Here is a 13484-nt window from a genome sequence, read left to right on the forward strand (position 1 = left end):
ACGTCATTAGCCTTAACCGGTCCTTCACTAAAGATAAAAATAAAGGTAACAAATGTGTAACCTCTGCTATTGTTGACTGTTTGGACCCAGACATGACTTTTACAGCACCATGATGTGAGACTCAACAAACCACAGTCTATATTAGATATAACTGCAATAAACAAAGTAAAATGAGAACATTCTGTTGCTGTTGTCCATCTATGATACTGAATAATGTGTTGTCATTAGTCCAAACTACCTGTTGAACTACCATGTACACTTAGAGACATTTAATTAATATGGCACGAATTTGGAAAATACAGGAACAGACCACAAACAGTGATCGACTCATTTGATTTATATGTTCACTACTAGCAGCATTGTACCCGTGGTGCCAAAACGCCCTCCTGTGGTGCAACAGCGACATTGTACCCAAACACCCTCTCGTGCTGCAACATCGATCACACATCAAGCGGACATCAGACAGACACAGAATGCACATTATCGTGTAGATAGATGTTAGAAATTTTTCAGAAAGAATGCTTCTCTCTATAAAGGGGGGGGGGGGTGCTCAGAAAAAGATGTTCCAATTTTTTTACTTACTTAAAACAATTCAAAATAATCCTAAAGGCATCAATTAATGATATGGATATTTAGGACTGTTTAAAACCATTTTTCGACGAGGGTCATCATCATAACCTACCCCCCCCCTTTTTTTTTTTAACTTAAGAACAGTTCCAAAGAAGTGGTGCCAGGCGCAACAAACCCTGCCTCTTGCACATATTGTTGCTTATTTTGACATGGATCCAGCTGATGTCATCATGTCTATGTGTGTGCTGATGTCAGCATATCAATTACCTCTATATATGTGCCAAGTCTGAAGTAAATTGAAGATTGAAAATTTATGGTTTTATAGGCATGTGAAATTTGGCCCATTATAAGTAAATGGGGAAGTAAAAAATAAATAAATAAATAAAAAAATTTAACTTTGACCTACTCTTTACAACTTAATGACATCTATTTTTGGGTCACCAGCAAGCTATAAACCCAATATGGTATAAACGCAACCAAGAGTTTTGCTGCTGAAGTGTTAAAAAAGAAACAAACTGAACCAAAAACAATACACCTTGCCTCCCATTTGGGGGGTGGGATCATTATCCCATGAACAGTTTATCAAGGTTGGTCCCTGGAAAAACCAAACCAAACCAAACTGAATCAACAGAAACTCATAAGATACCAGACACAGGCATCATTCATTGTAAAAATCATATATTAAATTAGTTATTAATGAGAATTCAGAACACATTTTTGATTCAACAGACTATTTGCATATAAAGAAAACATCCTAACATGCTTAGATGTGTCAAAATCTCTTTTCAATCCAGAGCTGAATGTGGGTTCATATTTATGTGATGTACAGTATGTGTCAGAGCTTTGTGTTTGAACTGTAAATGAAGAATACAGGATGAATATGTTTCCACTGACAGCATAGACCATGCTTTGTTCAAAGGCTTCATCTTTAGTTTGTATGGCTGAGCAGGTTTAGTTATGGATCAAAGCTGAAACAGGGACAGAATGTGAAAGTGATAGAGGTAGGATTGGAGAAGAGATAGAAGAAAAATATAAGTAAATAGCTCCTGGACATAGACAGAGGTTGGATTGAAAATGCACATTTTTTGCATTAATTATCAACAGCAGGAGCAGAGTAACGTTAAGTCTGAAAACCTGGTTTTTATTAAAAAAAAACAAAAAATAAAAACAAGACTTCACTGAAAAACAGATTCTATGCAATTGCACTTTACTGGTAGCAAGTAGTTCAGCTTGATTAAAGAATATGTAACTTTAAATGAGCTCTATACACACCCCCACTACTTCCTGAACTTAAAGTATCTCCTTTATTTGCATTGCATTGCATTGCACTTGGTGATGTACGGCTTGGATGCAGCTGCTCAGCCATGGAAACCCATTCCATGAAGCTCTCTGCACACTGTTCTTGAGCTAATCTGAAGGCCACATGAAGTTTGGAGGTCTGTAGCCATTGACTCTGCAGAAAGTTGGCGACCTCTTCGCACTATGCGCCTCAGCATCCGCTGACCCCGCTCCGTCAGTTTACGTGGCCTACCACTTCGTGGCTGAGTTGCTGTCGTTCCCAAACACTTCCACTTTCTTATACTACAGCTGACAGCTGACTGTGGAATATTTAGGAGCCAGGAAATTTCACGACTGGATTTGTTGCACAGGTGGCATCCTATCACAGTTCCACACTGGAATTCACTGAGCTCCTGACAGCGACCCATTCTTTCACAAATGTTTGTAAAAGCAGTCTGCATGCCTAGGTGCTTGATTTTCTACACCTGTGGCCATGGAAGTGATTGGAACACCTGATTCGGATTATTTGGATGGGTGAGCCAATACTTTTGGCAATATAGTGTATATCAGAGTAGTGACACTTCCATAGACTCCCGTTGTCAAAGAAATATGCACCTTCTTCCGGGTCATGGAGGGGTCAATAGTTCCAAACATTGAGTGTAACGCCGTTGGATCACATTCTCTATCTATCTATCAACTCCAGCGCTAAGTTAATAAGTTATTGACATCTTTCAAATTATCGAGTGTATTTCCTGTATAAGGGAACGTTCACGTTGTAAATTCAGTTGCCTTTGGTCCAGGTTTTTACAAATTTATATCTTAAACAACTATTATGTTCAATTTGCAGCTGTAGCCCTATAGTTTGCCATCTTGACTTGGCCAGGTGTTGAGTTTTTACGATGAGGTAACATTAGTACAAATGTTGTTATCAGTGGATTTCATTTTAGTTGTTCTGCTGAATGTGGTGGTGTTTGGTTCAGTTTGTCAGCTGAAGTAATGTGCTAATTAGTGTCTAAGCCTTTTCCAATACAGCTGGAGGAGAGTTGCTGTGGAGCTGAGCTCTGCCAATAAAAGTTCATTAAAATTATTATTCATGAGTTAAAGGAAGTGAAACTTCTGTAACTTGGCGTTTGTAAGATATGACTCATCCTATAAGAATTCTGTTGAGTTTGAGCTTGCTAATATTGAGTTTTTAATGAGTGCTAACGCTAACATGCTAGGTTAGCCACTATGCTAGCTGCTGGTTAATGCCTTATTGTGATTGTTACCAGAGCAGAGCTTGGCAGACACACAGTGTTCACAGCTAACCACTGGTTTCTGTTTGTACCACATTCCTATAATAGTAAAACTTAAAATGGTAAATTGTCTCTCTCCTTACCAGTACAGTACAATTGCAGAATGACTGAACTTTTAAAGTTAGCACCACTCATGTAAGTAGCCTATCCTAGCTAACACCAACCTTTCCCCCCAAAATTGAAGTTTTCAAAGTAATAAAGTCAGTCCTTTCAGAGGTCAACCCCACTACTCAGAAGTATAACACACACAACAGTACATACAGTAGTGACACAACAGTTGTGTGTGGTTTATTTTCAGATTCACCATGCTAACTGCTGTTTCTGCCATTAATTAACATGGGACCGCTTAGTTTGTTTGGAAGTATTTCATGCTTACGTGACCCATGTGATCACCGGAGCGGCGACATCAAAGCGTGTCGTAACTCTCTTTATATGGCTCTGGTCACAAGAAGAAGTAGCAGACACATCTGAACTAATAAGTGTGTCCAATAATGAAAGACAGGCGTGCGTTGATATATTCTAATGGTGTTTCTTTGTGGATAAATGACCCTTTTATGACCCATCAGCGTATGACCTATGTACGTTTCACCAGTGTTTTCTCTAGAAGCAGGTATCTAGTTTACTTTTACTTGACAATTTTTAAAGAAACTACTAAACAAAACCCAAGAATCCTTAAAGTAACCTCTCCAGTTCTACAACATGTGGTACAAAACTTCTGTATCAAACACTTAACTTTCTGAGTAGTGTCATTTTAGCTCCAGTAGGTCAGAAAGCTTTGCAAGTTTGTTTCTTCAAATACAAAAAGCAAAGTGTTGACACATTGTAAGCAGCTGCTGAAAGCCTGAAGATAAAACCTCTAATTAAGTAGCAATTAACATTAATGAAACCAATTGGAAAACGTTTAGAGAAACAAAGTGACATTAATGGAGTCAGTGTTATTGAGTGTTTGAGATGCATTAGAGAAATGTTTACAAAGTGGTGAGGTGTGAAATATATAGAAGACAGGCAGAAGAACTGAGGCCCAAGTGTAGAAGCGACTCAGACGGAAGCAAAGCACATTAGGCTGATATACAGACGAGGAGAAAAGGATTAGACCACCCTTTTTTTCTCCAATTTCTTGTTCATTTTAATGCCTGGTACAACTTAAGGTACATTTGTTTGGACAAATATGATGATAACAACAAAAATAGCTCATAACAGTTTAATTTCAGAGCTGATATCTATCCATTTTCCATGGTTTTCTTGATAATAACCAAAATCACTTCAGTTCTTACATCAATATCTATGGCATTGCACTGATAAAAACAGTGCTTTTAGGCATTCCATGTTTTCTTTTCTGTCTGTTTTAGTCACATGATGCACACAGGAGTTAGTACTTGATTGCATAACCATTGTTTTTGGTGACTTTTGATGGTTTGATCATTTTTTCCAGGACTGTAAGCTTGATGTGAACCTCTTATGGTGAATTCAGTACACGAAAAAATATAGAAATCAATAAAATATGAGACAACTCCCTGTTCACCTCTGCATCGAATATAAGCTCCTCCTTCACACCCATCACTCTCTCCACGGTGAAGCCCCCATTTACCTCACTGAACTCCTCACTCCCCACACCACCTCCAGAAACCAGTCAGGCCAATCACACCGTCTGTGCCCCCCCCCCCTCAGGACAAAGCTGAAGACCATGGATGACAGGGCTGTTGAGGCTGCTGCTCCCCGTCTGTGGAATGCTAAGCCTGACCACCTCTTCGCCCTACATACTTTTAAAACTTTTCTTTTCAGGAAAGCACACTGTAAGCCCGGATTTCGTATTTACTAAAATGCTTTAATTACAATGTACTTAAATGATTTAAGTTTATTACATTACTATAAAATGTTCAGTATATTCTACTAATTTGTAGACATAGTTGAAAGTATGAAAAACTTAAGTTGAATGGATTTAAATCACTAAGTTTTAGTCATGATCACACCTTTTTGTCTCCGCATTGCATTGTGGGTATTGGGTATGTTGTTGAAAATGTGTTATTTTTCTGTGCAGGGGTTCAGCGGGGTTGTGGTGTTAGTGTTAATTTGGACTTAATGTGTGTATGGCAATGTTTATTGGCGTTTTTGTGTTTTTTTTTAATATTTTTGTAGAGCTGCACCATGAGTGAGAACCATAGGCCCAACAATGGTTTTACTGTTCACCTATGATTGTTCTTGTTCAAAAGAAATCTTCATGCCTGGCCAAATTAAAAGCACTTCCTGTACAGACAAATTACATTGCATTCACTTTCTGCCTAACTTCCATCCACACTGCGATATATTATATTGAATAAATATACAAAGCAATTTATATCGCAAAAGATTTTAATATATATTAACTTGGAATTGAGTACAATTAACTGATGATATTAAGTTTACTGATTATACAAAGCAATTGACATTGCAACAAATTTTAAGTTAAGTTAACTTGGCATTTAGTGTGTTGTACTTAAAATAGCAATTCCGTTCAAATCAGGCATTTAAGTTTAATACACTCAAGTTTTCATTACTCATTACTTACATTTTTTAAGGCAACTGGTTTACTGAGTTTTTTTCAGTAAACTCAATTTATCCAGTCTTACAGTGTAGATCCATAATCTTCCCTGGTCTGTACATGCTTCACCTGGTTTAACTGTTTTGGGGTTTTTTTTAACCGTTTTTATCTGTCTTACTTGCTTTCTATTTCTTAACGTCTCTTATAATCGTGTTTATTGAGCCCTGCTTCTAGGACTTTGAGGTTTTTAGATAAAAATGTAAAGTGAATTACAAATAAAATGTATTTTTATTACTATTATTATTATTATTATTATTATTATTATTATTATTATTATTATAACTCGAGGATGGGTTTCAAATTGACAGTTGTGAAATATTTTGTGACATTTATGATACATGATTAGTCTTTGGCCCAATCCCATTTCACCCCTTGGCCCTTTCCCTCAGCTTTACCCCTCCTTTTTATGCTTTCATGTGAAGGAGAAGGGGTGTCTCAGTTCTTGATGAATCAGAGGGGAAGGACTGTTTGGCCCTAGAAACTGAGGTTTTTCAGGACCACACATGTTGGAATTCTATTTCTGAATCTGACTCCAATTTTCTATCCCCCGCATTCGCTTCATTGGTTATTACCTTGACCACAAAACAGACCTGAAACAGGATTTAAGAATAGCAATGAGTCAATCATTTAATGAGCATTAATCCGTCTTACACAGATCTTTCGTCTCCCAAGGTTACAGAGAATCAGACTCCCTAAGCAACCCTGTCTCCCTGTCGTCAAGAGCCCCAAATTATCTTTGTCCTGCTTCTTTATACTCTTCTATGGGGCGTTTTCTTCCTACTCCGAACTTCAGCCAATACCTTCACTTATCACCCCTGCTACACCTGACCACTTAATTCTTACCATCTGTCCTTACACCCCAGGCCTCATAAACTCTTATCTTTATCCCTAGTCTAACAATGTAACATCATACTTATCCCATACCCTTATCCCAGTGGTTCTTAACCTTGTTGGAGGTACTGAACCCCACCAGTTTCATATGCGCATTCACCGAATCCTTCTTTAGTGATGGCCAAGCGGGGTGTGACATCACGAATCATATGTAGGCCGTCAGGTCAACCCGGTTTTCGTTTCATCTCGCTCTGAACTTTCCGAACCACACAATTTTGACATAAAAAAAAAAGATAATTGCATGTAGTGTATCAAAAAAAAGTTCTCGTTGTACTCCTTCAGTATTTTTGTGATCGTTGTTTTATTATGGTACTCGCTCGGCTTTAGCGTAATACGATTTCTCCATTCGCGACGGTGCGTCAGTCATCACATAATTGTAACTGACCGGTGCGGTGACCGAAAAATGTAAACAAACGCTACACATGGCTGCCTCCGTGGTTAACAGGAAGTAGCAAAAGTCATAACGATGTGGAAAATACTCAAATAATTCATCGTCAGACAAGTGGAAGAGATTATAAACACTTCCGGATGTGTTGTAGTGCTATAAGCAACAACAATACACCGCATATTTTTGATGTCAATCAGAGAAAGAGTCTCCGAAGCCGTTTGTTTACATACACGGACCTAGCCCGACACACACACCCGACTAATGAGTCGAGTGTGTGTCTTGACCTCCGCTGAACCCCTGAGACTGACTCACCGAACCCCTAGGGTTCGATCGAACCCAAGTTAAGAACCACTGCCTTAACCATTCTAATCCCACACTCTATCTTCCTAAAAACCAAGCTAACCCACCTGTGACACTGTCTGTATTTACCCTTTGAAACCTGTAAACTTCTAATTTCAATATGTCACACAATTCAGAGCAAATCAGCAAAACACAGAAATCATAGCTAAATCATAAGACATTCTGATTACGAAACATAAAAATCATGGTTCTAACATATTGCATTCTAATTATATAATGCTTAGGTCTTAATATGTTCTTCAACTGTATAATTCCAACACACTACAAATGGAAGGATATGAGAAATTTCCCATAATTCTTATCGAATCATCACAAAGATGGAGGTAAACATAGCAAAAAAGTGCAATGAAAGGAACACACAAATGAATGCATTTTCTTTGTAATTAACTTAACCATTTGATCACCCGTTTAATGCTGTTTCTATATGTTACAGACCGCTTGTTTACGACAGATGTAGCAAAAAGTTGAATGCAGGTTCTTTTTTCGAGCATTTCTGTGGTTCGTGGTTGATAGTTGCAAAAACATGCCCAAAGTCCATGCAACAGAGACGGTTACAGCTGCTGACGGCATGGTGAATTCTTTCGCACACAGAGTTGTCACATCTTTTTATTGCGCCATCGATGACTGCTGATGACGGAATTTTTCAACCCCTACCCTTTGCAACTCCGTTTCAAGGGGTAGTGCGAAGTGCAAGAGCCAAGGGGGAGGGGTGGAAATGACAAGTGGGATTGAGCCTCTAAGTCCCAATTTTGCCTTATGGTCACAAATTTCTAAATTAGTTGATGGTTTTATTTTGGGTGGTAACACATTCGAGATCTGAGGACCTTTAACTTAGAAAGAGGACTCACCAAATGTTGTTTTGCATTTTGCTGGATTGTAGTCTCCACCAGCAGCTCCCCTTGTGGTGACTCCTATACTTTCCCTTACATTTATAGATAATTTAACAAAATATTTGTGGTACAAGACCATTCATATACAGTACTTACAGCTCAATTTCAAAAATGAGATGTTTCTAAAAACTTAAGAGATTGTACTTTCCTGAATTACAGTCATTCAGGTGTTTTTTTTTTCTGTTTTTTTTTTTTGTTTGTTTGTTTGTTTTTTTTGTGGCTTTTGGTCCAATGTTTTTAACCCATAAAGACCCAGTGCTACTAATGTGTTTTTCTTCCTATTTAACCTTTCTTAAGTATTTTATCACTATTTATTATGTAGTTATCCTCTGAATTTTGCATTTCTTCAACAAAAATCAGCTATTTCCCCCTTTTTTTTTTTAAATTTCTGATTACATAGATGTTCATAAAAGCTCAGATTAATGTTAATTGCCATTATATCAGAAAAAGGAGAAAAATGAAGAAAAAGTTACTTTTTCAGAAAATATGTCATTAATTGAACTTAAACCCAGTATATCCATCAACTGTCATTGATCCAACTCCATGGGTTTTACTGGTGAATCAGTGTGGTAGAAAAAAGATGGTGTTTCCACGGTAACTTTGGAACCTCTGAACGTCCAAATGGGTCATATGTGATGACCATGAAAAGATGACAAACTATATTTTACACCAATTATTTACATGTATTGATAGGATTAGTGGATCAAAAGTTATTAACCCTGTCATGAATGAATTATGAGAACCTTAAGATTTTTTTTTTATTCCTCTCTAGGCATTAAAAAACAATGCAATTGAAAAAAAAAAGTATGATCTTATTTTTCATGGATTAGTAAAAATGTCCACTCAGCTGGACACCATGTATTTCATTTTGAAGCAAAGAAACATGTATTTACTGATGTACTGTGTGAAAACTATGTAATAAAAACATGTTTAATTCAGCTAATCTGATGTTTTCTCACATTTTCAGATACTGTAATACTAGTTATTACTCACTTCATGGAGATAATATGCAAAAAAAAAACAAACACCTTTTTGTTAAAGAAAAGACTGTTAATTACCGTTTAATAACAATATCAAGCAATTTTTTTTACACTTAAACATATCACTGCAGATTAGGTGGATGAAGAACAGCAAATTTACAATAACGGTATGAATTACAGTGTATAGGATGATGCATAAGTGTCCACTGTGTTGGCTGAAATGGAACTAAAACAACAAAAGGAATATACAAAAGAACAGCTGTAGAATAACTGTCCACTGTAGTGACCATTATGCATGAAAGGGTTAAACATTGTATATCGGTAGATGATTTTGGTCGCCAGTGGTTGTTTGGGTTTTTATGAGTTAAGGTTTATTTATGTAGGTTTCAAATGGTTTCATTGTAGTTTGGGCAAATAGGGTTACACAATCAAAAAAATGTGACAAAATCATGGAATTCATACATAAATGAGCTGCTTATAGTCAAAAGAAGTTAAGTTTGGCCTTGGTTTTGGACACTTTCCTAACATATACCTGTATACAGGGTGGGGAAGCAAAATTTACAATGAACATTTAGTTGTTTTTTCTCAGCAGGCACTACGTCAATTGTTTTGAAACCAAACATATATTGATGTCATAATCATACCTAACACTATTATCCATACCTTTTCAGAAACTTTTGCCCATATGAGTAATCAGGAAAGCAAACGTCAAAGAGTGTGTGATTTGCTGAATGCACTCGTCACACCAAAGGAGATTTCAAAAATAGTTGGAGTGTCCATAAAGACTGTTTATAATGGAAAGAAGAGAATGACTATGAGCAAAACTATTACGAGAAAGTCTGGAAGTGGAGGAAGCAACAAAAAACGTACCAAAGCTTTTATTAAAGCTCTCAAATCCAAAATCCTAAAGGATCCAACCAAATCCATGAGAAAAATGGCAATTGAACTTGAGGTAGACAACAAAAGCGTTAGAAATGCAGTAAAATATGATTTGAAGTTAAAATCTTACACAAGAACACCAAAACACTTGTTGACAACAGCAACAAATTCAACTTTAGCAATTTTTGGGAATCATGTTTATGGCCGCCTTCTAGCCCAGATCTAAACCCTCTGGATTCTGCTATTTGGGGCGTTTTAGAACATGCTACCAATAGAACATCACACAGCAATGTCCACTTTCTGAAAGATACTATTAAAGACGAATGGGAGAAGTTGTCACCCGAATATTTGAGGAACACTTGTGCAAGTTTCAGGAAGCGTGTGAAGGCAGTTATTGAGAAAGAAGGAGGACACATAGAATAAAAACATTTTCTATTATGTCAATTTTCTTGTGGCAAATAAATTCTCATGACTTTCAATAAACTAATTGGTCATACACTGTCTTTCAATCCCTGCCTCAAAATATTGTAAATTTTGCTTCCCCACCCTGTATGTGATTGATTTTCTTTTGAAAGCATTCAACTCTCAAGAGTTTACAAGACTACAAAAGTAGAAGTGCATCGGTCAAACAAAAACCACAGGCTATTTTACAGCTAAAGGCCAAAATTCTATCTTTTCTCTCAGGCCTGGAAAAGAGTCTGGTACAAATAAAGTTTCTTTCTTTTCGTCTCCCAAACAGCCAATGGAAAACAATATAAATGAATAATACTTCACTGAAAAATGCATCCTTTATTTTCAGAGAGGAGTGAAATAGTCATGCCATTCAACCACTACTCAGCTTGTCTGTGATGTTATTAAGGGAACAACAATTTACACTGCAAGACTCAAGTATGTCATATCATCCAGCCACACAGTATTGATGTGACATTGCTGTGGAGATAAGTGTTTATAAGTGTTATATTGTATGTATCATGGAGACACACACAGAGAAATATATATAAAAAAAAGACATAAGAATGATCAGATTGTACAAGTGTTAGCTGAGAAGAGACAGGATCTGCTGTGTTAGGTCTATGATTTCTGCACCTGGTAGGAAGTGAGTCACAGTTTTTCGATGCAGTAATCTCACAACAGTGTCATTGAATTATCAGACATAGCAGTGAAGGCCCCAGGGTGGATGTGAACCTGAGCACATGCACTATGTGGAATACCTGCTTTAGTAAATGAACTACTGCGGTGGTGAAATGATAATATTCTGAGTCGGATACAGCCCCAGAGAGAAAGAACATCTGAGGTTGACTAAATCAGGTATGTTGATTACAAATCTGGAATAATAATTATTCCAGAAGGATGTCAGGATTTTAAAATATGTGAAAATAGGGAAAACATTAATTTCAAATCTCGTGCCAGTGCTTTTTATTTTGAATTTGTGATCTGAAGATAATTTACTGAAATAAAATATATAAACCACACTTTTGTTTTACTCTAATTTTTGATGAGCTTACTGTAAATCAAGATATAAAACTTTTCTGTGCACATGATAGATTTGTTTCTCCCAATTTTTTTTTTATTTTTTATTTTTTTTACCCTGCCCCAGTTTGTTTCTTTGTTTGTTTAACACTCCAGCAACAAAACTATTTTTTGAATTCATACCAAATTTGGTTTATAGATTGTCAGTGATGCAGAACAGATGTCATTACATTTTGGGAAAAGTAGGTCAAAGTTCTCATTTTTTATGAATTTTAAAAATCTTTTTTTTCTTCCCATTTACTTATAATGGGTGAAATTTCAAACGTCTGTAGCCACAAAACTATTGGTTGAATTCATACCAAACTGGGTTTATAGATAGCCAGTGACCCAGAATAGATAACATTACATTTTGGGAAAGGTTGGTCAAAGTTTAAATTTTTCATAAATTTTTAAAAATCTTTTTTTTCTCCCATTTTCTTATAATGGGTGAAATTTCACATGTCTGTAGCAGCAAAACTATTGGTGGAATTCATACCAAATTGGGTTTATAGATTGCCAGTGACCTAGAATAGATCACATGACATTTTGGGAAAAGTAGGTCAAAGTTTCGATTTTTTTATGAATTTTTAAAATCTTTTTTTCTCCCATTTACTTACAATGGGCCAAATTAAAAAAAAAAAAAAAAAAACATCAATTTTGCTTCAATTTACTTCAAACTTGGCACATATATAGAGGCAATTGATATGCTGACATGAGCACATGCATAGACATGATGACATCAGCCAGAACAGTGCCAAAATAAGCTAACATTTTTTTGAGGGGCGGGTTTGTTGTGCCTGGGACCACTTGTTCCAGAATGTCAGGACTTGGAGATATATGAACATAGTGAAAACATTAATTTCTAATCTTGTGCCAATGCTTTTTATTTTGTATTCATAATCTGAAGATAATACACTGAACTAAAATATACATACCACACTTTTGTTTTACTCAAATTTTTGATGGGCTTAAATCAAGGATATAAAACTTTTCTGTGTACACGATAGATTTGGTCCTCTCAGATTTTATTGAAATCTGCAGTACTGAGCCCTTCTCCTTTGATGAGATATTTCATCTACCACCATGGATGGATGGATACTGTCTCCTTTACTTGAGGATTCTGATAAAATCCTTAAATCCCAATGTCTGAGTCAAAGAAATTATTTCGTACTGACATTGTGCTACCTATTGTTATTGCATGTCTTCAACTACTCACAATCCCAACCTATTAATTCTACAGAGTATTATGGGAAATATGGGACCATCTGACCTGATTTATGTAGCATCCGATATTTTTTCTCCTAGAAGCGATATCATTGTTGACTAGTGAGATCAAACAACTGCACAATGGTTCCAGATAGATCCGCATTTTGTTTTTCCAGTAGGATTCAGTCAGTTTATTTTACCAGCTGTCCCAAAAGTGACACGTTATTAGTCCAACTGGTTGTAGAGCTACTTGTGGTAATGAATAAATAGACTTTAAATAGCACAATCACATATTATTGCTTTGCCTGGTACAGTGCAGCAATTAATTGATTAACATGTTTTTTTTTTTTCCATGCTGTGTGTTGCTTCCATACTAATCTATTCAATATGGGATGGAGAGTCAACAGCCTTATCTATTCGACAACCATAGAAACCACAGCAGACGTCATCTCAGGGTCACAGTCTCATGTGATGTGTTCAATGGTTCTATCTGATATGACGGAGCTGGCACTGATAAATGTAGAAGCTGAAATCAATTGTCATTTACATACCATGAACATGACAATATATGGTGTCTGTGTAGGTTCTCATTCGCCCAGGTCATCATTCTTCTCAGTTCAACTGGACTGGTTTAGCTCTTTTGAAAACATTTTGTCTCTC

This window comes from Sphaeramia orbicularis, chromosome 7 (genome assembly GCF_902148855.1).
Source record: "Sphaeramia orbicularis chromosome 7, fSphaOr1.1, whole genome shotgun sequence".
NCBI lineage: Eukaryota > Metazoa > Chordata > Actinopteri > Kurtiformes > Apogonidae > Sphaeramia > Sphaeramia orbicularis.